This window comes from Felis catus, chromosome D1 (assembly GCF_018350175.1).
Source record: "Felis catus isolate Fca126 chromosome D1, F.catus_Fca126_mat1.0, whole genome shotgun sequence".
Lineage (NCBI taxonomy): Eukaryota > Metazoa > Chordata > Mammalia > Carnivora > Felidae > Felis > Felis catus.
In genome coordinates, this window is record NC_058377.1 from 86,626,917 (window position 1) to 86,654,697 (window position 27,781).

The following is a 27,781-nucleotide window of genomic DNA, read 5'->3' on the forward strand; positions in this document are numbered from 1 at the left end:
CAAAAAAGACATAGAGGTATTTAAAGAAAAATATGTAAATAAGTAAATAAAATAAAATACCCCCAAAGATTCAAAAAAAAAAAAAAAAGTGAATCCTTGGAGCACCAGGGTGGCTCAGTTGGTTAAGTGCCCAACTCTTGATTTCAACTCAGGTCATGCTCTCATGGTTCATGGGATTGAGCCTCAAGTTGTGCACTGTGCTGACAGTGAGAATCCTCCCTAGGATTCTCTCTCTCCCTTTCTCTCTGCCCCTCCCTTGATCACACTCTCGTGCTCTCTCTCTCTCTCTTAAAAAAGTGAATCCTCATATCAGTCCACTTATCTTCCACTTATCCTTTTCTTCATAATAACATCTTAAGGAATGCACACACACACATACACACACACACACACACACACACGCCTAGTATCTGAGCCTTTAGTTGATTGGACCATAGTTAGCCAGTTGTTAGGACCATCACACAGAGGATTACGTCTTAAACTTTCCCCCTGAATTCTCTATTAACAAGACGGGAGACATGCCATGGGTCATGCGATTCTTTTTACTCCCTTTAGGAACATGAACCTTGAAGCCAAGAGGCAGTAACCAGCCCACTGACACAACTGGTGACTACACACAGAGCCACTTGGTGATGGCTTCAAGAAAATGATGTCAGTTTTTAAAAAATAATTTTTTAAAATTCCAATGACCAGTTAGTTACAGCTTAAATTTTTACATGTTTTTTTTTGAGCAGGCAATGAATTAAGCACAAGGAAGAGTAAGCAAAGAAATATGTTCAGTAAATTAAATAATAGAGGCTTTTACTGACACCATTCTTTTAACTTACTGCTTTTCAACTTAAGCTAAATGTTTTAAACTTTTTAAAATAATTTTTATACAAATCGAGATTTTATCTACATTCAGGTAGATTCTCCTGGCTTATGTCCAAAAGACTTGGTCCTTTTGAAAGTAGGATTCTTTGCTTTTCTTCGAGTACTTATTAGCATCTTTTGCTTGTCAGGAATTATGGCAAGTATCGAGGCTGCAAAGGAGTAAGACACAGCCCCTGTCCTATGGGGACTGACATGGAAACTAAATGCTCAAACTAGGGGTGCCCGGGTGGCTCCGTTGGTTAAGCATCTGACTTTGGCTCAGGTCATGATCTTAAGGTTTGTGGGTTCGAGCCTCACGTTGGGCTCTGCTTTGACAGCAAGGAGACTGCTTAGGATTCTCTCTCTCTCTCTCTCTCTCTCTCTCTCTTCCTGCCTGTCCCTCCCCTGTTCACACACTTGTTCTGTCTCTCAAAATAAATAAACAAACTTAAAAAAAAAAACAGTGACAGGAGAAAGTAGCATCGTTCTCTACATGAACGTTGGGCTCTGTGCTGACAGCCTGGAGCCTGCTTCACATTCTGTGTCTCCCTCTTTCTCGGCCCCTCCTCCACTCACACTCTGCCTCTCTCGCGCGCGCTCTCTCTCTCTCTCTCTCTCTCTCAAAAATAGATAAACATTAAAAAAAAATTAAATGCTGAAACATTTTCTCACTGTCACATTATTTTCCTTCTTCGTCTTCAATCTACGCTTTATAATCTTCCTTACACGTCCTACGGTTTCTCTACAGGGTTTATACATACTTTCTCTACTTGGTTCTCTTTGGGATGTACATGTCATTCAATTTGACCAACTTTGGTTAACCAATTTAACCAAAAATGCTGCTGTGCATTTTTTCCTTCTTTAACTTTTTTTTTTCCTCCTGGAGTCTTTCTTTGGCCCTAGCTAGCAATCTGAAATATTGAGGAGCTAAACTGAGAAGGGTCTGCTTGTCACAGGTGTCCCACACAGGTCTCACTGGTAAGGGTTTTATTATATCTTTCTTTCCCAAGTTTGTTCTAGGCTACTTATCCCTAAATTGTCTTCTTTCATATTAATGAACCATCATTCTTATCCACAAAGCATTATTCATAATAGTTAAGAAAAAAAAACCCAGAAGTAACCTGTATCTTCATCTGTAGGGAGGTAGTTAAATAAACTATGGCATATCCATGCAATAGAGCCCACTTCATGCTTTAAAAAGATTGAGAGGTCCCTAAAACTGTGGAACACGTAAAAAGAGGTTAAAATGGTGGTTGTTGGAGGCTGGGGATTGGAGGAAAGGGGGAGATGTTGGTCAAAGTGTACATAGGTTTATGTGGGATGAGTGAGTTCTGGAGATCTAATGGACAGCATGTTGACTATAGTTAATACTGTATTGCATCTTGAAATTGGTAAGAGTGGATGTCACCACATGCAAAAAATGTTAACCATATGAGATGATTGATATGTTAATCAGCTTGATTGTGGTCATCATTTCACAATGTACACATAAACCAAAACAACATGTTGAACACCTCACGTATATGCGATTTTTATTTGTCAAGCATAGCTCAATAAAACTGGGTGGAGGGGGAAATGAGAGGTCTGTATGACCAGGTATCTGTGATACATTGTAACATTTTTAAAAAGCAAGTTATAGAACAATATGGGTTGTATGACCCATTTAAAAATACATATGTGAAACTGTATAAAGTGTATCTGAATGCCCGCATATGTACACACACACACACACACACACACACACACACACACACAGTATTTGAATGAGAAAATTCTAGGAGATAAACAGATGTAACAGTGGGGAGTCTAGCAAGCGAAGTAGGTGAGGAACAGATGAAGGAGGGATGCACTTTTTAATAATGCACTTTTGTATTCATTCTTTTAACAATGAATAGATATAGTTGTTATAAGTAAATAAATAAAAAGAAGAATATAGCATTTTCCTACGTATTTCAAAACTATGTATTCTTCTAGGCTTGGTTTAGTTTTCATTTACTTTGATCATACACTTACCTCCTCTCTTATAGCTGGAGGGCATTAAGGCTCCCAGACTGACAACTGTGTCCCCACCTTCCCCTTTGCTGCCTCTCCAGATTCCCCATCCCTCGGGATAATGCAGAATATGTTTCGTTCGGACTCATTGTCTGAACTGTACATTGTTCTTGGAAATCTTGGTCACGTGATAGATGGACTTGTCCTGGAAAATCTATCCTCCAGTCCCTGAAAGGAAGCCAGAGTGGTATTGTTCTCATCTCACAGATCAAGAAACTGAGGCACAGAAAGTTGATGGGGGCTACGGGCTACCTAGGCCACATGAGAAGTTAAAAGTAATGGGATGTTGTGGAAAAGGTGTTGGGTTCAAAGCCTGGAGTCCCAAGTTAAAGTTCTTGACATACTACATTTTATTTAAGCAAAATTTTGACTCCCTAAGCCCCAGTTTTCTTGTTGGTGAAATGATTATAATACCTGCCTCCCAGAGTAGTATTATTACATGAGAGTATTTAAAATTTTTTTTTGCATATGGTAAAGCACCGTATGTATCATAGAAGGACCCACCACAGGAAATTAGTTATGAGTAAGTCAGACCACTGTAGTTGCATATACAACTAGGCTTTTGTTTGTTTGATTTTCTTACACTCGAAACACAAATTTAAAAATGTCTTTCAAGAATCTTAGAAATCTTGTTCCTTTAAACTCAAGCTTTATTTTTTCCCCACCCCAAATATTTCTCCTCATGCCTTTTAAAAGAGGCACAAAAGTATCAGTTCCACAAGGAAGGCAACAATGCTCTGCTAGAATGCCATACCAAATTGGATAGAAGTCTAAAAGCAGATTAAAGTTGTTTCAAATGCTTCAAAGAGGAGGAAAAATCTAATCCCCCAAGCCTTCTTTAAATCCATATTCCTTAATATCAGAAAATTTCCCAAGTCTTTTAAAAGGCCCAAATATCATTTTACAGTTTGGAGTAGTAATGGAAAACACTTCCCCATTTTTAAGAACATTCTTCCTTCCTTAAAAAAGGGCTCAGTAAAGCTGGGTCCCCCTCGTGAAGGAACTGGGCCCACGAGTTGCCTGCCTTAGCAGGGAGTGGGGCAGCCATCCCCAGGGCCCTGAGCCTGGAGCTGAGGGCTAATTACTACCTGGAGAATTCCTTCAAGAAGCAGTGTCAGGCATTTCCCTGTTATTTCTGGGCGAGATCTGCGTGTCTGTCATTGTGTGGAAGAACGCCCAGTCCCTCCACTATGTAACACTGAAGGAAAGAAAGTTTCCAAATGAGAAGAAAAACAAGGCTTGTTAAGACAGAAGCAAGTAGGACCATTCTCACTGCTTTAGAAAACTTCTTCTTAAGCTGTCTTCACCTGCCCAGAGAGGCCAACTCTTTTCCTGAAACACTTTTCCACCAGGAAAAGAATCATCTTCCCTTGCTGACCTATGGAAACAATTCTAAGAGCCCCAATTATAACAATGAATATTGATTGAGATTAACCAGGTATCAAACACTTTGCCAAAGGTTTTACATGCTGTATCTCATTCAATCCACTCAATAGCCTTGAGACAGGTAACGATTATTAGCCCCATTCTAGAGATGACAAAGTTGAGGTCTAAAAGGCTAATGCAGCAGCCAAGTGACAAATAGCTACTTAAGTGATTGAGCAGGTGCACAAGCCTAGATCTTTCTGACTCTGAAGTCTATGCTAAAACAACAATGCACTGCCTAAATACAGCTCCCAGGCAAGTATGGAGAGGGCCCATATCGAACACTTCTGTTCTACGTTCTAGCTGAAATTTTACTACAATTAACAATAGCGGCCTGTGTCCCTGGTAAGCGTGCTGAGTGATTTACATGCCTGGTCTCATTTAATGCTTTCCAGCAGGTTTAAGTGGAATAAATAGGCTACCCTGACGCTAGAAATACTTTCTGCCTCTTCTTCAGAATTTTCTTTTCTCCTTTTCTCCTGTCTTTTTCCCTCTCTCTCTCTTCATCTCTGAGATGTCGAGTGCATTCTGGTTGCATTTTGACCTTGCCTCCAGCCTGGCCTAAATTGCAAACCTTGTCATGAAGAAGATAGTGAAGGGAAACATCTTTTCAGGTATCTTCTACTTTAGTAGAAGAAGTTTGGGGGGGGGGCGTGGGGGGGGGTTACAAGCGTCCCTCTCTGCTCTCCGTCTTCAGGACACCTCCCTGTGGACGATGCCAGAACGGTGACCTCAGACCACAGCCTGAACGCTGATTACAAGTAATCCAGCTCCCGAGGTGATAGAGTGTCCTTTCTTAAAAAAGGAGATAAAAATAGCTAAGAAACAACACTTTCCTTAGTTCTCTGAAAGGTTGGCATCCTTCCAGGATAGACTTATGTACTTTTTGTACTTGGAGGAAAAAAAGAGATGGGATTTGATCCAAGAATGGTCCTACAAACGAGAGAAATATGGAGCGAGCAGCTGGAGCTGGGCAGCCAAGTGGTACCACCAGCTGCAGGCCCATTAATTAACATTCCCTGGTATGTAGCATCTCCAGTGACCTTGATCCTTGTTGAATTCACAGAGATAATTTTTACAGAGCCTCTACTTTTCTCGCTGCAGTGTATTTATGCAAGGAGTACCTTGCATATTTCCCCCCATATCTCCCAGCAGTAAATTTATTCTAATTGCAAAGAGATATAGCAAAAGCCTGATTGAACACTTGGCAGTTTATAGAGATTTATTTCTGAGGCTTAAGGGGGGTTTTTAGAGTGTGTGACTAGAGCAGGATTGAGGGGAGCTAGGGAAAGGAGCCCAAGAGAAAATGTAGATTTAATGGATCTATAAAATGACCCCTCTAGATAAATGCTTGTTCCAAAGATGCTTAAACAGCCTGACCCAAACCGGGGTCTGTGACAGCCAGTCTGACATGAGGTGTCTGAAGCATCGCATATTTCTCTATGGGTTTTCAGGTTTCCATATGAAATTCGTTATTCCCCAGGCAGAGGTGGGAGAGGGGTGAATCTGTTTTCCAGAGGGAAGAAGTATATTTAACTAAAAATTTCCAAGTACTAAAGACTATGAAAAGAGGCAAAAATAAACTTTCAGCACCTGCCCTTAAAATCGCTCTGCTTGGGTCTGTCTAAGCTGCATTCCGAATTGTAAACGTAGGATCCTAGAAGGCAAATCACGAGAGCCTAGCAGGGGTTCTGTACTGGAAAGGACAGCCTTCGGAAACTTCCAGCCCGTAATGAGACGGGCGGACACTCTATCCTCTAATGGGGCCTTATGCTCACAATAGACTTTGCATGCACACGCTACGGAACTTTTCCACGAAACCCTTCTAGGCTTTTGATCCCACGGGTGGCGTTCATCTTTTTTTGCAGCTGCTTTGCAAGTTTTGCTGAGGATGAATTTTAGGACTTTCAACTGTTAGATTTGTTATATTGTAAATCTACTCACTGTACTAAAATGGAGACATTTGTTCTGGAGGAAGAGGCAAGACAGGAAAGGGTACAAAGTAGACACTAGTGAGGAAGAAGGCTGGAAAGTCGGTGACTGGACACTTTAGCCAGAGTCGAAACGAGGAGTGGGTCAGAGGTTTGTGATGTCCCCTGCATGTTTGCTTTTTTTTCTTTTTTTCCTTCAGGAATTGGCATAAGGAGCCCTTGGGAACATCTTTTTTAAGTTTCTGATTGTCAAATTTAACACACAGGGGAAAAAAAGCCATTTAACAAGTTGTTTTAAAGTTAATACCCAGAAGCACCTGGGTGGCTCAGTCAGTTAAGGGTCCAACTTTGACTCAGGTCATGATCTCATGGTTCACGGGTTCAAGCCCTGATTCGGGCTCTGTGCTGATAGCTCAGAGCCTAGAGCCTGCTTCGGATTCTGTGTCTCCCTCTCTATCTGCCCCTCCCCCGCTCTCTCTCTCTCTCTCTCTCTCTCTCTCTCTCAAAAATAAATAAACATTAAAAATTTTTAAAAATAAAGTTAACACGCAAGTCAAGATGTATATACTATTGCTAACTTTCCCCCATAACCCCTCTCATGTTCTCAGAGATAACCACTATTGTGGCACTCATGGGGACCACTTCTTTGCTTTTTTAAGCAAAACACCAAGTGTGCATCTATATAGAATATAGTTTACTTTTATATCTTGGAAATGTATATAAGTGGAATTAATGTATTGTTCTTTTGTATCTGCCTTCTTTTGCTCCATTATGTTTGTAAGAGTACCTTGTGTTGTATGGAGCTCTAGTCCATATTCATCATGGCATGATCATTGTGACAGAATATTTTTTATTTACTGAACTGTTACATGTATTGCTGATGGACAATGGGGTTATTTCCACTCTGGGGATGTTGCTAACAAAGCGGCTGGGAGGGTTCATGTGCGTGTTTTCAGGCGCGCTTGAGAATTTGCTCGGCCTGCCTGGCTAATGTCAAAACAATCCAAGCTTGAATCCAGATTAGTCCTAGGTTTAATGGCAAAATGGACAGAATTTGTCATTTGTTCATTCATTCCATAAGCATGAACTAAAAACTTCTATTGACGGAATAGCAAATAGATGACACAGGGTACCTTTCCTCCCTTCTGTGCTCAGAGCGGACGTTACTAGTTCACCGGGGTGTTCTTTCCTATTGAGTCTGAAGTGGCTTCAGAATCATTTGCAACGTGGTCCTCAAGGCAGCCACTGTTAAGGATCAGAGATGGGGGTGTGATGGTTAATTTTTTGTCTCAACCCAGCTATGTGGTCAAACATTATTCCAGATGTTTCTGTGAAGGTTTTTTTTTTTTTTTTTGGTTGAGATTATCTTTTTCAGTTGAGATTTACTCAGTCGGTAGACTTTGTTTAGTCTTTTTATTCAGTAGACTTTGAGTGAAGTAGATTACCCTCCGTAATGTAGGTGGGCCTCATCCAATCAGTTGAAGGCCTTATAGAAAGAAGACTGATTTCTCCTGAGAAAGAAGGAATTCTGCCAGAAGGCTGCCTTTGGATTCAAACTGCTCCTCTTCCCTGGGTCTCCCACCAATGGGTTACCCCTGCAGATTTTGGACTTGTTATTCTCTGCAATCAAGTGAGCCAATTCCTTAAAGATATAAAAATCTCTCTCCGTCTCCCTCTCTCTCTGTCTCTCCCTCCCTCCCTCCTATTGGTTCTGTTTCTCTGAAGAACCCTGACTAATACAGGTGGCATGATACTGACATAGGATGGTCTGATGGGAAAGGAACAGAAAAACTCTCAAACTAATTTCAGTAAAAGGGATTTATTGTTGATAGAATAGAAACCCTTAGAATTAAGCATCAGAGAATACTTTTAATATTTAGGATTATCCTCCTCAGTATCAAATAATTATTGCACTATTTTTATCTGAGATATTTTCCAAAATAAAAATGTGAGTGTAGGGGCACCTGACTGGCTCAGTCAGTAAAACATGTAACTCTTGACCTCAAGGTCATGAGATCAAGCCCCACATTGGGTACAGAGATTACTTAAATAAATAAAACTTTTTTTAAAGAAACATGGTGAGTGTATATACAGTTTCTCCCCAGTCTCTGAGTGTCATCAGATGCTCTCAGCTAATGAGATCTAGAGTAAAGGAACCATTCTGACTTTTCTCAGTCAGTGAGCATTAATTAGTACTGTGGCTGCTTCCAGCCAATAAGCTGAACTCTTTACTACACTACCAGAGTTAGATGTGTCCTGTGATGTATACTGTTTTTTCTGCCCTGGCCTCCCTTTGTGCCATCACTTTTGTATTCTGGCAAACAACTTTGATCCAGGATGGCTGACCCAAGGGTCTAGGTAATAATACGGGACCTACTGCAAAGGAATAAAAAGGAGAGTGTTGTGTTAGATGTTAGAATACAGGTTTTCCAGAGGCTGTAGACCCCCAAGTCATTGGATAAAGAAGCAGAGAGTTTAGCTCAGCAGATAAATAGGGATATAGATAGGAGTCCTTTGACTCATGACAGGTCAGCGAAGCTCAGAAGGATGGACCAACAAATACACGAATAGGAGCGGGGAGAAATTATGGAAGAGAGGATGATGGAAGACTGACGGCCAGCTGCAAAGCCTGTGTCATATCTCTATGGGGACTGTGCCACGTGGGTCTCTTCAGGCTGCTGCTAAATAGAAAGGGCCAGACCTCTGCTCTGTGTCTGTGACTGTGCTGTCTGTGCTCTCTGCTTCTCCTCCTTCTCTGCCAGCTTCCCTACCATTCTCCTCTCTGGGGATCAGCCCCCTCTGTAAGGCTCTTGGCTCCCACTGCTCCATCACTTATGCTTGGTTTGGCTTTGGGTGACTGTAGCAGGTGTTGTTGATGTACTTCCCAGGTTCTCTGGCCCATCCTGGAGTTCACCTGCAGTAGTGGTAGACCATCTTTCATGGACTGGCAACTCCCCGCCTCAAGCATCCACATCTCTATGCTCCTCAAAGAGTTGTTTTCTTGTACCAGGAAGCTTGCTGGGCTGCAGGAATGTGCAGCCCCAAACAGTAGACATCAGGAGTCACTGCAGAAATGCCCCAGCCTTCTGGTTCTTCAGTGGGGCAGTTCTGAGGTATGTCCCTCACAGTTTCTCAGGGCATCTCAAGCAGGATTAAACCACAATTTCCCATGGTCACAACCTGCTTGTTAATACACCTTATATGGGCTTTTCTCCCTTCTCTGCCTCACTTTCCCCACCCTCATTTGTACTTCCTTGAATAACCTCCCAGATAAACTTCCTGCACCAAAGTTCTTGTGTCAAGGTTGAATTTTGGAGGTCAGAGTTTTATGAGAACTTCCAGTGCCAAACTTTCTGACTCCTAGCCCTAACTCTTATGTTGTTGTTGTTGTTGTTGTTGTTGTTGTTGTTGTTGTTTGTTTTTTTAAAGCAAGCTTCATGCCCAGCATGGAGCCAAACACAGGACTTGATTAATTACCTTGAGGGCAAGACCTGAACTGCGATCAAGAGTTGGACACTTAGGGGTGTCTGGGGAGCTCAGTCAGTTGCGGGTCCAACTCTTGATTTTGGCTCAGGTCATGGTATCTCAGTTCTTGGAATCTAGCCCCTCGTCAGGCTCTGCACTGACAGTATGGAGCCTGTTGGAGATTCTCTCTCTTCCTCTCTCTCTGCCCCTCCCCCACTCTCTCCCTTTCTCAAAATAATAAATAAACCTAAAAGAAAAGTCAGATGCTTAGCTAACTGAGCCACCCAGGCACCCCTCTTATACTCTTTAGTTCAAAATTTTGTAAGCAAATCTGACTTGTTCAGATCAAGGGTGACACATGTGTTCCTGGTTCGCTTAGCTACGGGGTAGGTGGGGAGGCAGTGAGCTTAGTGTTATTTAGGACATGAATGACATTTCTTGCACATCTGACTTATCCATGCCGCGTGTTGTGCTGGACAATGGGACACAGAGAACAAAACCCAATCTCTGTCCTTAAAGAGTTCTAGTTGGGAAGTAGACTTATAAATAATACTTATATCACCAAATGGTAAGTTCTATAACAGTGGGGGGGGGGGAGAAGTAACAAGTATTATAGAAGTAAAATAATTACGGGTTGGGGCATTGAAGGATGGGTTGAAGGTCATCAGGAGAAAGGGTTTAGAGAGGATTTTCCAGGTAGAGGGCAAGGTATGGAGCAATGAGAACACAGACTGCTCCCTGGCTGCTAGACAGTATCTTACCTTAGCAACTTCTCTTTGTGTTTTGTTTTCTTCCTGAGAGGAATGATGAGGCTTCATGGGACAACCCCAGATGCTCTGAGTTTAAGCCTTCTTTTATTTTCCACATCAACGGGGAAGGTGTCCACATGTCTTGAAGTCAGGGAACATATCACTTTACAGTAGAGGGAGAAAAGTATTAGAGGATGGTGGAAAATGGAAAATTGGAGCACAGAGCCAGTGATAAGCAGTTAGTTTTATATGGTTCATGGTAACTGTTCCTGGAGTCATCAGGAGTAATATTTATAATCAGATAAGTTGATGCTTTCTTAAAATTTTTTATGTTTATTTATGTTTGATAGAGACAGAGTGTGAGTTGGGGAGGGGCAGAGAGAGAGGGAGACAGAATCTGAAGCAGGCTCCAGGCTCTGAGCTGTCAGCACGGAGCCTGACGCGAGGCTCAAACCCATAAACTGTGAAATTGTGACCTAAGCCGAAGTTGGACACTTAACCAACTGAGCCACCCAGGCGCCCCTATAATCAGATAAGTTGATGCTTTGGATGAGTGTCTATGGCTCTCCTGCTTCTGGAAAGCCAAATTACCTGTCTTCTGCAGACCTGTAAGAGACTGTTCTCACATGGAAGAGACCTGACAGTGAGGATGACATTGAAAATATTTAACCACCATATTGTAGATGCTAAATCAGTCAGAAGACACAGTTCCATAGACATCGGGATGGTTGGACAAAGTGTGTGCGGGCTGAACCCCAGCCCTATCTTGGGGACCATCAAACTTGACACTTGTTTGGCAGAAGAGGTTAAAGGGCTTACCCGAGACCATGTGGTGACAGGGCTAGGAGTGGGACCCAGGTCTCCTGCATTTACCCTCCAACCCTCTCCACTGCAGCCCCTGACCTCAAGGCCTAGGGGAGACAGGTGGAGGCCCTACTGGTTTATCCTAGACTTGACTCATACCCATGGCTGTCCATGGGCAGGATGTCTGATTCTCTAGAGATCCCAAGTGGAAAAAGCTTTCGTACCTCCACTCTGAGAATTACAGCTCTTACACTGTTTATGCTAGTGTTGAAAATTCTTTATCCACTGGTAAATGAACATCTACCATTTATGTAATTGAAAGCATAATTTATTTGCAAATAAAATACGTTACATAACATATGGCAAAGGATGCAGGGAAATAGCTTTTTAAAAAAATATTTATTTGTTTTTGAGAGAGAGAGAAAGAGCACAAGCAGGGGAGAGGCAGAAACAGAAGGGGACAGACAGAGGATCCGAAGCGGGTTTTGTGCTGATAGCAGAGAACCCAATGCAGGGCTTAAACCCATGAACCACAAGATCATGACTTGAGCTGAAGTCAGACACGACTGACTGAGCCACCCAGGCACTCCTGGGAAATAGTATTTTTTAAAGTTGCCTATCAGACTTGTTATGATGAGCACCAGGTGCTGTATGTAAGCGGTGAATCATGGGAATCTACCCCCAAAACCAAGAGCACGCTGTATACACTGTATGATAGCCAACTTGACAATAAATTATATTAAAAATAAATAAATAATAAATAGGGGCGCCTGGGTGGCTCAGTCGGTTAAGCGTCCGACTTCAGCCAGGTCACGATCTCGTGGTCCGGGAGTTCGAGCCCCGCGTCAGGCTCTGGGCTGATGGCTCAGAGCCTGGAGCCTGTTTCCGATTCTGTGTCTCCCTCTCTCTCTGCCCCTCCCCCGTTCATGCTCTGTCTCTCTCTGTCCCAAAAATAAATAAACTTTAAAAAAAAAATAAATAAATAATAAATAAACATTGCCTATCAGATGTGCAATATGTCACTATTATTTTCCTTAAATCCACCTAATTCTGACTCCAAGTCCCCATCCTGCCAGATTTGTGAGAAAGGTAACTATCCACCTGCCTTTTTCCAATCCACAGGCTTGTACAGAAGTCCAGGGGTCTTATGTAACACCAGGGCTCGGCCTTATCATTATTATTCATTTGTTCAACAAATATTTATTGAACACATACCATGTGCCAAGCCTGACTTGGGGCTGATAAGTAGTGATGTACAAAAGAGATTAAATCCTTGCCCTCTCTGTTCCAGGCTGAGTAGTACTCTATTCCTCACCTGGGGCCCAGGAAGCACTCATTGGCCATGCTGGGATTGGGCCTTGCTCATGTAGCCTCTCCCCACTGGATGCTGCCTATCTAGACACTGCCAAGAAGCAGGGAGAAGACACCCATCTTAGATGATTCTGCACTTTTTCCTGAAGGGGACCTCTTCTCCTAGACTCATCACTTCTCAAAGGCATCCTCCTTGAGCCCTCCCTCTCCAGACCACCCTTCATGGTGCTTCAAGGCACAAACATTTTTTTTTAAGATCATAAATGTTACATTTATTTCTTGTTGTAATACATATGTATCAGAATACTCAGAACAAAATTTACCATCTTAACCATTTTTTGCGTTCTATGGCTCTCCTGCTTAGTACCAAAGTGCATTTTGCCTGAAGAGGCTGCATCCAATTTTGAGCTCGGCTCAAATTTTCCAGGCAAAGCATTGCAAAGCCTGGAAGTCAGTTTGAATGAAGGGAAAGGGAACCAATGTAATATTTCAGGCAACCAACCTGACATATAAACATCCCAACCGTCAAACCAAGCTACAGTGCTGACTTGTCCATGCTGAACTTTATACCACATTCTCACTATGTACATTTGGCCAACAACGTGTGTGTGTGGTGTGTGTGTGTGTGTGTGTGTGTGTGTGTGTGTGTGTGTGACTGTGTGTGCACATGCATGTGTCCCACAGCTGGGTCTTGAAAGACTCTTGAAAGACTCAGTGGTTTGGTCTAATACCAGATCACTTTCCATTCAGATTCCTGCTGCCTCTTCCTGATCTCCTGAGTAGGAGATCAACCTCCACAGCACTTCAAACTAATGCCCACTGTCAGCTGGGAAAGTCCATGATAAACCCATGCTGGGTAAAGTATTTTCTGATCAACTCCTAAGGATCATTCGGGGATATCGACATTGTAACTGGGGACACTGAAAACTAAAAAGCTCCCAAGACACAGAAGAATGGATCCATAAGGATAGAATTTCATTCGTTGTGACAGGACAAGATTTTTGGATGGAGGAATAGTTTTGTGCTTCACTCTCTTATAAGGATAGTCTTGTGATTTTCACATGTTTATCCAGCATTAAAAAGGGAGGGGTGTTTTGCAGTGCTCTTCCTTGGCAATTTCATCTTCTGCAAATGGTATAAGCCATGGACTCTGATTTCCAATTTCTCCCTGAGTTCTGTTTTCATAAATCCAACTTCCATCAGGATATACTCATGGAATCTCAAATTCAATATGTATACTACCAAAACACCTCTTCCTGGTGTTTCTAGTTCTATTAATGGGGTTTTTCTCCCTGTCCTTTGTGTTTACAATCTTCAAATGATCTCTGGGTCTTTCCTTTCCCTTGCTTCCCATATCTAGGTAATTAGAATATTCTACAGATGTGATCTCCATAAGATCTCTCAATGTATTCCTTTCCATCTCCTCCTCCATCAACCTCCTCATCCTGGATCTCCTGAGCTTTTACCTGGACGATTGCAGTAATTTCGAAGTTGGTTTCTTCACATTGGTGTCTGGTCACTCCTATGATGGTCTCGATTAATCTTCCTAGTTATGTTTTCAATCATATTACTAGATGGTGAGGACTGCATTTTATTCCTTTTTATATCCCAGTGCCTTTACATAGTAGGTGCCCAATAAAGGCTGGATTGAATTTATGTTGTTTCCAGTGGCTTTCAATTCCCTCTATTTAACAGAAGGGGTTATCATTTAACTAAGCTAACTGCTTTTCTGCAAATATTCACTATACTCTAATACCCACACTTTTGGTACTTTCTTTTCCATTTGGAATGTACATCTATTAAAATTCTGGTCATTCTTCTTTATCTTTAAAAAAATTTTTTTTAATGTGTATTTATTTTTGAGAGAGACAGAGACAGAATGCGAGTGGGTTAGGAGCAGAGAGAGAGGGAGACACAGAATCCGAAGCAAGGTCTAGGCTCTGAGCTGTCAGCACAGACCCCGATGTGGGGCTTGAACTCACAAGCTGTGAGATCATGACGTGAGCCGAAGTCGGACGCTCAACCGACTGAACCACCCAGGCACCCTTCTTTATCTTTTTTATATCAAAAAATTTTTAATGAGAAGCATATATTACTTTTTAATATAAAAAGCCCTCAACATTTTAAATTTAGTATGTTTGAAATATTTCATGATAAAATGTATTTGAATCCTCCCCATCTAGACTATTATTTAGACATTTAAAATTGTAGTTATGGGGTTTATTATTGTTTTCTTTTTTAAGTTTATTTATTTATTTTTAATTTTTTTGATGTTTATTTATGAGAGAGAGAGAGAGCATGGGGGGAGGGCGGGGAAGGGCAGAGAGAGAGGGAGACACAGAATCTGAAGCAGGCTCCGGGCTCTGAGCTGTCAGCACAGAGCCCGAAGCGGAGCTCAAACCCATGAACTGTGAGATCATGACCTGAGCTGAAGTTGAACACTCAACCGACTAAGACACCCAGCACCCCAGTTTATTTATTTATTTTGAGAGAAAGCAAGCATGAATGGGAGACGGACAGAGAGAGAATCAAAAGCAGGCTCCATGCACTGTTAGTGTGGAGCCTGATGTGGGGCTTGATCTGATGAGCTGAAATCAAGAGTCTACACTTAACTGACTAAACCACTCTGGTACCCCTATATGCTATTTTTTACATTTTTTTGCATTTGAGATTTTCATAATAAAAATTTTAAAGATACTTACCAAGTCTGTATAAGAACATAATAATATTTATAATTTTAGGTGGAAAAAAGAAGCATGTAGTAATTGTTAGTGATGGTCACTGATAGTTCCCATTCTCCTTCCTAAGCACTTCCTTGGAGTTATGTGTGGTCCTTTGTGCTTCACTCTCTTATAAGGATAATCTTGTGATTTTCACATGTTTATCCAGCATTAAAAAGGGGGGGGGGTGTTTTGCAGCACTTGCTGCAAGCAAGCGTGACTTGCTTTGGTCAAGTAAGTGTGATGGGAATACTGTGTATAACTTTTAGATGGAAGCCCTGAACAGCCACAGTATGACCATCATATTTATTTTCCCCTGTTACAGGTTCTGACAATGTGCCAGATGGTCAAAACTCCATTAGCCTGAGTCCCTGAGTAAGTATGACATGGAGCAGAGGCTCTGCTGACCTAAGATGGATGTGTAGCATAAGTGGGAAAGAAACTTTTGTTCTTCTAAGCCACTGATGTTTGGGGGTTGTTTATTGCTGCAGCATAAGCTAGCCAATTCTGACTGAAACAAAGCAGGAGGTAGCTTCAGGCATTGTAGATAACCAGGTACTCTGAAGGCCTTATAACCACAAAAGAACTGAATCATTTTTTTAATGTCTATTTATTTTTGAGAGAAAGGGAGAGTATGAGCAGGGGAGGGGCAGAGAGAGAGGGAGACACAGAATCTGAAGCAGGGTCCAGGCCCTGAGCTGTCAGCACAGAGCCCGACATGGGGCTCAAACCCATGAACTGTGAGATCATGACCTGAGTTGAAGTTGATCACTCAACTGCCTGAGCCACCCAAGCACCCCAGAATTGAATCATTTTTTAAATACATTGCTGGGCATGTCAGTAGTGAGGGAATTGTCTAAGGACAGCTCTTCTCCCCAAAAATGCTTTGAAACCAGAACTCGGAGTCAGAGTGCTAGGAAAATAAGAAAATTGGGTTGTCCTGAGAGCCAGTGCAAATTAGTAGCAGTGTTAGAAGCTCTAAAGCATCACAAGATGGGGAAGCCAAGAATCTGAGACTTCTGCATTAGGCCAGGACACCCCAAAAGGGGCAGAAGGTCTCAGGTTGGTATTTTCCCTCTACCCCCCCCCCCAAAAAAAAGCAGAAACAAATCCTCACAATAGGAAGGCCATTAAGATCCATGTTTGAGTTCAAATCTGAGATCACCAAGCCCAGAAGGAGGCAGTCCACTGAGAGAGAGAGAGAGTTGGCAGAAAAACAAACATCCAGTCTGACCCCAAGAACTTCAAATACTGGAATTCTCAGATATAGGATATATTTTTTTAATTTACAAAAATGGCCAAAGCAATGATTTAAGTGCTAAGCACCACTGCAAAAATGTTTTTAATTTTAACTTATTTACTTGTCATAACAATTCTATGAAGCAAGTATTATTATTATCATCCCCATTTTACTTTATTTTTTTTAAGAATAATACTTACTTTGTTAGGTTTATTTATTTATTTATTTATTTATTTATTTATTTATTTTTGAGAGAGACACAAAGAGAGCACAGGGGAGGGGCAGAGAGAGAGGGTGACAGAGGATGCGAAATGGGCTCTGTGCTGACAGCAGAGGGCCGTATATGGGGCTCAAACTCCCGAGGTGTGAGATCATAACCTGAGCCAAAGTCAGGTGCTTAAGGAACTGAGCCACCCAGGCACCCTAGTCACCCCTATTTTATAAATGAAAAAGCTGAGGCACAGAGAGATTAAGTAAATTGTCCCAGGTCAACATTTCTTAAGTGGTAACGCTACGATTTGGATTTAGGTAGTTTGATTCTAGAGTCTGCAGTCTTCACCACTACGTTTTGCCGCCTTTCTAACGTAGAATTGGAGCATACGAAGAATTTAAAGAAATAAGGGGTGGGGGAAGGGGAATACCAAAGATAAGCAAGCAACAAAGGACCCTCAGGGATGACCAGGTAGATTTGAAGAAGAATAAAAGAACCCGTAGAAATGAAAATAAAATGGTTGAAAGTAAACATTAGATGAACATGTTAAATGTCTGAAGAGGTAATTAGTGAATTGAAGAACTGTCTGCAGAAAATATCCAGAAGGTGGCATGGGAAAGAAGGGAATGGAAAGTATGAATGGGAAGGTTAAAGATATGGAAGATAAAATGGGAATGTCTAATACATATTTAATTGGAGTTTTGGAAGAAGAGGATAGAGAAAATGGAGGGCCTAATATGTGAAGTAATAGTAGCTGAGAATTTTTCAGAACTGATGAAAAGACCTAAATCCACAGATATAGGAAATAGCATATCCCTAGCATGATAAATTAAGAAGAAGTTTATGTCTTAAACATGTTTGTAGGGAAACTGGAGAACACCAAAGACAATGAGAAAATCTCCAAAGCAGCTTGGGAGAAAAGAAACAATCACCTACAAAGGACTGACACAGACTGTTAGTGGACTTACCAATAACAACAGTAAATGCAAGGAGACAGTGGAATAGTATATTCAAAGTGTTGCAAGGAAATAACTGTCCACTGTATATCCGGAAAAGCTAAGGTTCATGAATGAGAATAAAATGAAGACATTTTCAGATGAACAAAATCTAGCAGAACTTTACTAAAAGAACTCACCTCATACCCATCCTTTAAGATTCATCTCAAATGTTATTTGTTGCATTCGTGGTGTAGCAGTGAGCACAGCAGCTGCCTTTCAAATGTTATTTCTTCCATGGAGCTCTGGCCTAATTCCCCTCTTTTGAATTTTAGTAGCATTTTATTTGATCCTTTCTCATGATGCTTATCAAATTCACAGACGGAGATTATACGTGCCTGTTCTTAAGAGCTCCCCCCCGCCACCCCCACCACTGCTCTTACCCTCTCTCGTTAAAGGCCCCTGGAACACTTTGGTGTCTAACTCACCTTAACTTTTTGTATAGTTCCTATCATAATACATGCATGTGATAGGTGTTTAATAAGTATTTGTTGAGGCCCACTGGTCAGTCTTTTCCAGTGTTTCATAAACTACCAGCTTACAAAGATGTTCCCTTCCAAGGGGTGTTATGGTCAAACCCTCTTCAAAAATGCTGCATAGAGGACCATATCTCCCTCCTGGAGATTCATGGTTTAATTTGTTTTACTCACCAGTTCCTCAAATCATTTGATTATAGAACAACTTCTTCTACTCTTTACTCCATGAATATTGCAAGAGACTGGTGTTTTTAAGAACACATTTACTACAGAAGACAATGACTTATTTGACTGTCCAAGCCAGAGAGTCAACATTTTGGATCCTAGCTCTATTAACAACTAACCACATAATTAGGTTTTTAAAAGATATTTTATTTATTTTTGAGAGCTCGAGTGGGGAAGGGACAGTAAGAGGGGAACAGAGGTCTGAAGGGGGCTCTGTGTTGACAGCAGCAAGCCCAATGTGGGGCTCAGACTCACAAACCATGAGATCATGACCTGAGCCAGAGTTAGATGCTCAACCGACTAAGCCACCCAGGTGCCCACCACATAATTAGTTTTAAGTCATGTGTCCCCTGGCTCCTTATTTGTGACACATCATAAGCAGGCGGCCCCTTCAAACTCTCAAGTTCCATGAATTAAAGGGCATTGTGTCTTCCAGTCAATCAGTCAGTCATTCTACACATATTAAATTCCTCCTGTGTGGCAGTGTGCAAAATACTGTGCATATAATGGTGAGTAGATTGGCATGCTTTCATTTTGCTACCAGTGGAGAATGATTTTCAACATTTATTTATTTTTGGGACAGAGAAAGACAGAGCATGAACGGGGGAGGGGCAGAGAGAGAGGGAGACACAGAATCGGAAACAGGCTCCAGGCTCTGAGCCATCAGCCCAGAGCCTGATGCGGGGCTCGAACTCACGGACCTCACGGACCGTGAGATCGTGACCTGGCTGAAGTCGGACGCTCAACCGACTGCGCCACCCAGGCGCCCCGGAGAATGATTTTCTAGAGCAATTGGAACATTGTTCTTTGACTTCCAGAGTCAAATTTCTTCTTGTTAAAAATTGAGCATTTACCATCTCATTTATTATGTGTATCAGGTTGTGGAATGAATGTTTAGAATCTAAATGTATGGTCTATCTAGGCTTATGATTCTATTTTGCCCAAGAGCTACATTGTAAGAATCAAAAATTTAACATCATCGGGGTGCTTGGGTGGGTCAGTCAGTTGAGCATCGGCTCAGGTCATGATCTCATGGTTTGTGGGTTTGAGCCCCGCATCAGGCTCACTGCTGTCAGTGTGTAACCCGCTTTGGATCCTCTGTCCCCCACTCCCCGGCTATCTCTGCCCCTCCCCTGAGCACTCTCTCTCTTTCTCTCTCTTTCAAAAATAAATAAACTTAAAAAAAATTCAACATGATCACTTAAGTGATCTTTACATTTTCATCTGTAACTCTATGTTTGCATCTTTAACTGTCTTTGTAAAAGTACAATCCTCTGTAGTTTAAAAGGGAAATTCTAGGGGCACCTGGGTGGCTCAGTCGGTTAAGTGTCCGACTTCAGCTCAGGTCATGATCTCACGGTCCGTGAGTTCGAGCCCCGCATCAGGCTCTGTGCTGACAGCTCGGAGCCTGGAGCCTGCCTCAGATTCTGTGTCTCCCTCTCTCTCTGCCCCTCCCCTGCTCATGCTCTGTCTCTCTCTGTCTCAAAACTAAATAAAAACATTTAAAAAATAAATAAATAAAAATAACAGGGAAATTCTAGTGATATGGCAGCTACTGAACACTATTTTGTTCTAAGCATTCACATGTATTATCTCATTTAATCCTTACAACAATCACAAGACCCAAGTACTAGTACTATTCCCATCTTACAGAGGTTCAATAACTTGCTCAAAGTCATACAGCTGGTGAAGCTGGATTTTGACCCAATGCAATATGGATCTTGAGTCTTGCTCTGAACTCTAATATTAAACTACCACTATTCTTCAGATGTTGTCCAGAAGGTTTTCTGCTGGAAATTTAAGGGTTAGCATCTCTGAAAGTTTGAACAATCATATGAGATTTTTAAATGTCTAACTCCAGCCAGGTAGTATAGTGAAGAGGTAATGAAAAATTAAAAGCTTTTTCTTTTCTTGGCTAGGCACTAATCTTTGTGGTTATGAATATATCCATGTGCCAGAGAATTGCACTTTAGATAATAAGTTAACATAAAATTGTTGGTACAGTTCAAACCTGACAGCTCTGTGTGTCTGATGTGTTCTCTGAAAGTAACTTTAAAGATAAGACTTTACTCTCAAATCTGAAATAGGTTCTTTAAACATTTCCAACACCATATGGTATTTATGGAATTGTTTCAATTATATGGAGAAAAACTATAGTGCTAGGAGTAGAGGAATACTTTAATCATAAAATATTGTATTGTCAGAAAAGAAGCAAAATATAATCAAAGAAATGTGAACCAAGCACTGTCAGTGAGAATTCTTGGCATTTAATTTTAGAAGCCATCTTGCATGGAAATGAATAAAATATAAACACAGTACTTTATCTAGGATATGGCAAGAAACTTCAAGATTGTAATGTGCATTAAGATAACATTCCAAACGTATCCTTTCAAGTTTTCAGCCAAGAATTTGTTTTTACAATTTCTTTGCAGTTGGTAAATGGCTAGACTCTACTTGAGATATCAGTTTTCATGCTTATGGTCTCAATCCCATTGTGTGTAACTATTAACTTACTGTATGACCTTGACAAACTCACTCTCCTCCACCCCAACCCAGATGAAGGAGGTGGATCTCTTAGGCCCCTTCTGATTTTAAAATTCTGTGGCTCTAGCCTATGGATTATGACATAAACAACATAAAAAGTGCTTGCTAAAGGGATTGGATTTTAAAAATTTGGGCTAACTTAAGCATCTTTAAGTGATTGACCTGAGAGCCAGTTATAAAGAGAATATAAACCATGGCAGCCAGTGCCTATCAGTGATTTACTTGGTTCTTGTGCTGGTTAGCAGCTACTGTGCTTGTTTCAAAACACCACGCACCTTCTGTGGTTCATAGAGACAGTCTGTTCATGTGCTTCCTTGGCTCCTCAACATGAATGGGGTCTGAGAGAGTCTGGGCAAAAGAAGAAGTGATCACAATTGCCATGGTCCATGAGATGACCTTTAACACTCTCCTAGGCTGCAGGAAGGTGTGGACCCTGTGGTACACTGCCAAGATTCTCCCTCGAGACTGAGCTGCTTACCCCGCTAGCTACTTTGAGTGTTGACAAAGCTGCTGGCAGTTCTTTAGCTCAGACCCTTTCAGGAGATAGCCTTTGGATGAAGAGAGCTGCTTTGCCCAAAGCCACCCCACTTCGGGCCAACCTACATCTAAAGACTGCAGATTCCATGAAGAGGCTGGTTAACGGCGAACCCTCTGCCCCAGTGAGGTCCAACTCTTAAGGAGCCATGTCAGAGCCTGAGCTCCCACAGTGTGGGCTGAGGTCTTTATTGCAACATCGGGGGCACGATAGTGCAGCTTCTCCTGTGGCCCACAGATGTCGCCCCTGAGCACTCTTCAGTTAACTTCCTGCCCCAGATAACTTTCTCAGAGTCCACTTCTGGGGATCCAGACCTGCCACAGAAACTTATGGACCTGAGTTCAAACTGGGGCTCTGCTTATTTCAACGCTGTGTCTAGGGGAAAATTTCCTTTTTAGTAAAATGGACATAATAATAACTATTTCACAGCATTGCTTATTCTAAGGAAATGAGGAAATGCACAAATGAGTCTAAAGCACAGAGGAAATGATTAGTACCAATAATTAAACATTTATTGAGCCCCTATATGTCATGGTATGTACTTCACCACCACAAACTCCATGAGAATAATATCCCTATTTTACAAATGAGAAAACTGAGGTACAAAAAAGTTAAACAATGTCTCCAACATCACACAGCTAATAAAACAGTCAAGAATTCAAGTCCAGGCAGCTGGACTATAGAACCAGCACTCATAGATAAAAGCCTACAGCTTCCCATTGCTGAACGAAAATTTTTAAAGTATTTGGGTGATGACAAATAAAAGCCCAATAATGTCACCTGATTCCAGAGGACCTTTAAAGCAAGGCAATTGTAAAAGAAAAATTTTACAAATAATTTTGGTATCCCTATTGTTTATATTTTTGTGTTGCTATAGATTATGCTTATTTATGCTTCAGATCAACCCTTTTTCATCAGGAGAGTAAATGAAACAGTTGGAAGGTAGGGGCTCCTACCCTGTGATGTGATGGTAGTTGATCTCTGAGATCATTTATTTTTGTTGTTTGTTTCTATTTAATGAAATGTGAACTGAATTTCTCTTTTACTGAAAATATACTAAGTACAAGGTGAAAAAATAAATAAAGCAATGACACGTTTCACTATTAGGTAGTAATTTGGTATACTAATAGGGTTTTTGTTATATTACCTAGGATTTTAAGTATCTCCCTCCCTCTGTCATTGGGAAGTACATTGTAATGGGGGAGGGGGCACTCTGGCAAAGGCCTCTGCCATGCCCTTCCTGACCCCTCATTTACAGTCTACCCTTGTGTTCACTTCAGACTAGTCTGTTATTATCCGATGGAAGGCCTTTGTTTCACATTTCACTTCTAACCTGAACACATTTATGCCATAATTTTTATCTTAGGGGATAATGTGTTAACAATGCTTGTGTGGACCCCTGTTATACTTTTAAGGTCAGGGATGTCTGTTTTACTCTTTAAGGCACAATCTGTTAAAGATTTTATGATTTGCAAACAAAGTGGTTTTTCATCTTCTGCTTTTAGATAACTAAGGTATAAGAGACATCCTTCTACACCAGATACATTAAACATCTAAATAATTTATAGCTCCAGGTATGTTTGCCAGACTAGCATAACTGAATAAAGTCAACAGATTAAATGTTCCCTTGGCAATCAGTAAGGGTATGAGATACAGCACCTGGGCTGCCCCATTGGGTCTCGTTATTAAATCACAAGCAAGAGCTCAGTATCCCAGGGTCCCAGGTGACAGGTAGGAGCTGACTTTGGAGGATGGAGTCATCGCAGTCATTAACCATGACTTAGGAAGAGGGACTCTCTTAGAACAATTGAGATAGAGAAAGAGAAGGGGGGGGGGGAGGAGGAGGAAAGACAGACAAAGAGAGGGGTGTTGGGGAGAGACTATATGTTTCAGTGAGGAATATTCTAGTTATTTATATGTCACTAAATTGGGAATTCATCAACATAATAGTGTGTATTTGTGCAATCTCAGAGAAAAAGTTAAAAAGAGTTAGGAATATTTTGTATATGTAACCACTATCACTATCAAGGTCAGAACAAGAACTTGCTAGAAAAATAGACAATATTTCCCTCTTTCTAATTTTTTAGAAAGGTTTTGACCAGCACCTGGTCAAACGTCTCTTTGCCTAGAGAAGGGACGTTTGGTCTACAGAGCTGATGGCAGCAAGAGAAACATCAGAGCACAGGATCCAGGGAGTTACATGTAATCTCCAGTCTAATTCTTGAGGGTTTTAAGTGTCAGAGACCAGTCATCTCATCTTTAACAAAGGGAATTTATTAACCAAAATATATTTTTAAATTTGCACATCTAATGATGGGAGAGTTCAGATGATCTGTGAAAAGTTGGGGTGAGGGAGTAGCAAGCATACATTTAGTCAGTGGAAATCCTATTTTTAGATCATATTCATTGCACCCAGTGGACAAAAAGGGTTCCATTCAAAAAATAAATAAATAAATAAATAAATACCTCTCTCCTCTCTAAATGTCTCATGGGAATTGTATGTGCTCTAAGGAAAATATGAAAGGCAGAACTGTGCTTATACTTTTTTTTTTAATGTTTATTTACTTTTGAGAGATAGCATGAGAGGGAGGTAGGGGCAGAGGAAGGGGAAAGAGAGGATCCAAAGCGGGCTCTGTGCTGACAGCAGCAAGCCGATGCAGGGCTCGAGGCCACAAACCGTGAAATTGTGACCTGAGTTGAAGTCAGACACTTAACTGACTGAGGGACCCAGGTGCCCCTATGCTTATACTTCTTAACTATTGTCAGCACAGCTTATCTGGAGATGAATGGGATAAGAAAAAGAAAAAACAAACATTCCAGGTGTATTGTATACTGTTGGCTTTAGTAATCATTAGACTTCTGGTTCTATGATAGCTCCTTTGGGGTGGTGTAAGAATTGGAAGGAGAGGGGAGAAGGGTGTGTGTGTGTGTGTGTGTGTGTGTGTGTGTGATGATTTAGAGCTCCTAACCTACAAAATATCTGAATTTAAGGTAAAACCATTAAATCAGGTTCATTGCTGAATCCTCACAGGGCACACTAACCTTTTCATTTTCATTTAGGAAGAAAGGGTGGAAGAGAAGCTTCCCATGCCTGGTATATAAATATGGCCTTGAAAATGTCCACAGACGTGTTGTTGTCTTGTTGAGTCTGCAGCCAGGAAGGCAGAAATCTCTGCAGCAAAGCAGGTGTGAACGTCCCCCTATTTCAGAGGCAGCTCTCTTTGAAGCTGGAAAATCAAGGACGCTGGTACCTTCAAGGAAACAAGGATATAATTATCACAACCCCCAACTGGCCGGTGACCTTCCATTCCTCAGGCCACCCTACTCCCTTCACTGGCCCCGGCCCAGGTCCTCACAGACTCAGAGCTCTGTGTCCCAGACCGCTAAGACCGAGGAACAACCCCCTCACGCACCCTTTGAAAGCATTCTTAATCTCTCTCTACTGCACTGCTCTTTCAGACATAAATCCGCCAGCCCAGGGGGCCTCTGAACCCCCCACGGAGGGAGGCCCATTCAGGCCCAGTGGAGTCTGAACAGCTTACGGGTAGAATTTATGCTTCCTCTCACCTGTGCCATCTGTCTGTGGCCCCTACTCTAGTCTGCTTTTGAAGGTTTGAATATGACCCCCCAGCTTTTTGCCAAGTCTGCCATCATCACCTCAGTCACAGAAGCAGACTTCTCAAGGCCATTGGAAGCTAATAACAGTGACTCTCAACTTCATTATTATACTTGAAATGTTGAAAGCAGAAGCCTAATAAAATGAGCTCAGAAAAAACAAACCAAGCTATAAATTATCATGTGAAAAGAGTGGCTGAAGAACTCATCTCCTCGGAATACCTAAGGACTGTTTCTCAGCTACAGCAACAATCTGGTATTTGGTTTCCTTCCCTTCACTGTGCAAAAGCCTTGGCTGTGTTCTCTTAGCACAGATTCTTTTCTGCTTCTATGAGTCGACTGTCCAGAATCAGGAGTTACACAACACTCCCCACCCAACTCCTTCACACACACACACACACACACACACACACACACACACACTCCGTACCCAGCCTTGGTCCACTGAATTGTAATAATTCTTTTTGACCATAAGGAATTTATCCTACATTATCACCAATCAGTACTCATTGCAATTATTTATTTTAAGATAAGAGTAAAAGTCCACTTCCTTAACTTCATAAAGACTATTTATGCTAAACTGATGTATTTAATGAAAAAACACCAGAAGCATTATTCCCTGTAAAATTAGAAGCAACTTAGGGATGCCCCTATCACTGTTACTATTATACAATGTTTTGGAAATTCTAGACCTTTTCAGGGGATATTTAGCAATACCTGGAACCATTTTGTCATCACAACTTTGGAAACTGGAGTGCTATTGGCATCTGGTGGGTAGAGGGGAGGAATGCTGCTAAATATTCTGCAAGGCCCAGGAAAGCCCCCACAACAGAGAATTCTCCAGCCCAAAGTGTCAATAGTGCTGAGGGTAAGGGACCTTGCTCTATACAATGCAACAAAACGTGAAACATAAATAAGAGAAAAAAGTTTAAAAAATAACTAATTTTTATTATCATTAATTGCAAAGAACATGTATCACCTAGAAAAGCAAACCAAAAATACTGAACTATGCATTATTAAAGTTCATAAAATAGTAAATAATGCAGCTGGCTAAAAATTTTTTCAATTCTGTGAGAGACTGAAGAGTCTTTCATTTTCCTGCAGGTTTATTTATCTATTCTACAAAAATTTCCTGAGAACAAAAGGGTTGGTTTTATAAAAGAACACTTAAGAGATATAAGATGACTTTTACACTTTAAAACATGGAAGAGACTAAGAAATTTTAAAAACCAAGTCTATTAACACTGTAAGACAATATTATAGGAAACCCAAGTGGACATATCTTCCCAAACTATAAGCTAGACTGGAGACTTTTTAAAAAAGATTTGTGTAAAGTATGAAAACATTATTTGGGGGTAGTAAACACACACACACACACACACACACACACACACACACAAATACTCCTTTTAGCAGATAAAAACTTCCTCAGTATTTTTTAATGAGGGTAGTACTCTAATGCATCATTGGAAATCTAAATAGTCCATCACAATACATAATTACGGTCCAGTAGATGAAGCTTCTTGAGGGGACAGCCCATATCTTATTCATCTTTCTATCTCCATAATTGACACATACCAAGAACCCAATGTTTATGAATTAATGAAATAAATAAAAACATTAACAGTGCGAGATGGTCTTTGAACTCACTATTCAAAAAGTTAACATAGAGCTACTGCAATTGTAATTAAGGATCTAAGAACCCACATCTGAAAGGCTGAATGAATGCTCAAGATTTTAATAGGAACTTTTTGCCTCATGTTGCAATTATAAAAAAGTACAGGCTAAAAATAGGATGAGTGAAGTGGAATCAACCAGCAATGTTTTACTAAGAACAGTAAACTCCATTTTTAAATGTTGAAGACTTGAAAGAACCTATTAATATCTATATGCACATAACCTAAGTCTCAGTGATTTCCTTGATCTTTTGTTCATTTTCATGACAAGCCTTCAGAACTTGAGAGGAAGGGAGGGAGGAGAGAAATAAAGGAAGGCCAGGTGGAAAGTCACAATCAGGAAATAATCAAAAGCTTTTGCTTTATCCCTTCCATCCAATCTCACAGGCTCTCCTGAGAACCTTTCCTCCTGAATGTTTAATAACATTAATTCCACAGTTTCAAAGGATTGAAAACCCAACAATCCAGTTTAATATAAGGTCATCCAAAATGCTCTATTGGGATAGATTCAGGGTCCAGGAAGCCTCAGACAAGTTCACCAGAGAACATATTCCAGTATGTTCTCTTGTTCTGTTTGATATAAATTTCAAAGGTTAGGGATGAGAAAAATCACAGTTACTATTCAATGAGCACTTGCTATGTGCCAGACATCTTCCTAAAGAACTTTTCATACATCTTCCTGGCCAACCCTCACTACAGCCCTCCAGATGAGAAGACTGATGTAGTGGAGGTAAGACAAGAGGGCCAGGCCACCCATAAGCTGGCAAAGTCAGCTGCACCTGCCAGCCCCCAAATCTAGACTTATAAGTACCACACTGCAGGTATCTCCAGAACATGATATTTCTCTCAATTGCCCATTTTTCGTGGATTAGTCATAAAATTTTCAGGTCAGCAAGCATTAGTGGGAAAGTATTAGCACACAAAGGGAGACAGGGAACATAAAGGGAGTACATGA

The 27,781-nt window shown here is 41.1% G+C and overlaps 1 long non-coding RNA gene across 3 annotated transcripts in view; it reads left to right on the forward strand.

The window, feature by feature from the left end:
* Window positions 1-26,779, forward strand: part of LOC102900289 — a 60,500-nt gene extending 33,721 nt beyond the window's left edge. For all 3 annotated transcript variants that reach the window (XR_890820.4, XR_006586491.1, XR_002736304.2), the window contains exons 3-4: window positions 15,635-15,684; window positions 24,596-26,779. This is a non-coding gene — a long non-coding RNA (uncharacterized LOC102900289). The remainder of the gene's footprint in view (window positions 1-15,634; window positions 15,685-24,595) is intronic.
* The last annotated feature ends 1,002 nt before the right edge of the window (window positions 26,780-27,781 follow it).